The sequence below is a fragment of the Austrofundulus limnaeus genome, unplaced genomic scaffold, assembly GCF_001266775.1.
Source record: "Austrofundulus limnaeus strain Quisiro unplaced genomic scaffold, Austrofundulus_limnaeus-1.0 Scaffold387, whole genome shotgun sequence".
NCBI classification, from domain to species: Eukaryota; Metazoa; Chordata; class Actinopteri; order Cyprinodontiformes; family Rivulidae; genus Austrofundulus; species Austrofundulus limnaeus.
The window spans coordinates 50,440-52,169 of record NW_013952789.1 but is presented as its reverse complement, the minus strand read 5'-3'; the positions used below and the strand labels follow the sequence as shown (position 1 = coordinate 52,169).

Below are 1,730 nucleotides of genomic sequence, written 5' to 3'. Positions count from 1 at the left end.
GCAATTATGCTGAGTCAGGCTTGATTTTTAGTAATCTTTTCCTGTTAAATCAATAAATCAAATCAAATCAATCTGGCCTTATGGTATTCTTGTATCTGTCTCACATATTCACGAGCTGAGAGTGTCCTGAGTGTTACTCTTGTTAGACCTTCACACCCAATCATGGTCTGTCAGTGTAAATCTGTTAGTGAAGATCTGTCCTGTTTTCTCAGGATTCTTTACACAGGAAAGAGAGACGGGCCAGATCCTCTTTCAATCACGCATTCATCAAGACCTCTGACACAAAAAGTGTGAAAAACAGTTCCGTATTCAGCGAGTTATAATTGATCAAACATGCTGATACATCATTGTACCTGCCAAACAGATTACACTGAGTGCAGCCAGCAACTTTTCCAAAATGGCAGCCACGCGGCTCGACAGTGGCAATAGCGGTCCATGATGTGCCTACTCTTTATATATGTGTATGGTTACAGCAAGCAGTGATGGCTAATACTTACTTTATTGAAAAGCTTTCGAATGTCCATTTTTTACTGAAAATTATCCTTGCCTTAGCATTCTCTCACTGAATGTTTATGCTGCTATAGTTGGCTTTATCCTGCACTCAAGGTTGCAGTACAAACATGGATTGGATTTCAAGTGATGTAGTACTCTGTGTGAACAGGTGGAATGGATTGAATAACAATGCACTGAAGAGGATCTCTACCTTGCATTATAAAGTAAAAGGAAACTGACAGATTTATGATCTGTTAATAATAACAACATAATACATGATTATTTATTTAAACTAATATTCTGGCCACATTATATTAACATTTTGAATAAAAATAAAAATCAGCATCCCTAGTGACACCACTGAGAAGTGCAAACCTGTACTTGTGAGTAATATGTGAGATCCAAGGCAGATTAGTGCTATTTATTTATTTATTTATTTATTTATTTATTTATTTATTTATTTATTTATTTATTTATTTATTTAAAGCGAGTGGTTGAAGCAAAATGCAGCGTCCCTTAATTTGCCTTTTTTAATATATCTATTATAAGATCAAATTTTAACCCACTTATGAGCTTATTCTAAGTATTGTGATTAACTCTTAAAGTGTCCTGATCTGTGCAGTTCACACCACAGCATATCAACATTAGTGACAAATCTAATAAAACTGCATGAGACTGAGAAATCACACATTGAGTCATCATACAATGAGTCTGAGACTTTGCATGTAAACTCAATGCCCCTGACACTCAAATCTTGTTAGGTCTTAACGCAGCATTACATGTGCTCATTAAAGTTTTAAGTGGTGATCTTTGTTTTGGCATTATGTACAGATCCGCATGAGACACCATTCCGGTCCGATGTTCAGCAATAAACTGTTGTGTAAATTGATGTATCTACTGCCACTGTTTCTATTAAGCAATAAGCTTCAAGTGCCTGTGACATGCATATTCCTCAAATACAAAAAGTCAAAGAAAGCATCCTTATATTTAAGAAAGCTGGAATAATATACACTATTTAAACCATTTTGTCCCAAAACTGGCAGATTATACTGGCAGATTAAGTATAAATGATATTTTTTCAATAAACAAAGACCTGGGGTCGGATTTATAAAACTGGCGTACGCACAATTTGAGCCCAGAAACTTGCGTACGCCACTTTTTACGCCAAGGTTGTGATTTATAAAATCCAAACTTGACGTGAAAATATGCGGTGCCTCACGCCAGCTCTGACCCATGCG

The 1,730-nt window shown here is 36.0% G+C and overlaps 1 protein-coding gene across 1 annotated transcript in view; it reads left to right on the top strand.

Annotated features, from left to right (window-relative positions):
* The window catches only part of LOC106528521 (transmembrane protease serine 3), a 26,767-nt gene that overhangs the window by 1,327 nt on the left and 23,710 nt on the right, over positions 1-1,730 (top strand). The window lies entirely within an intron of this gene.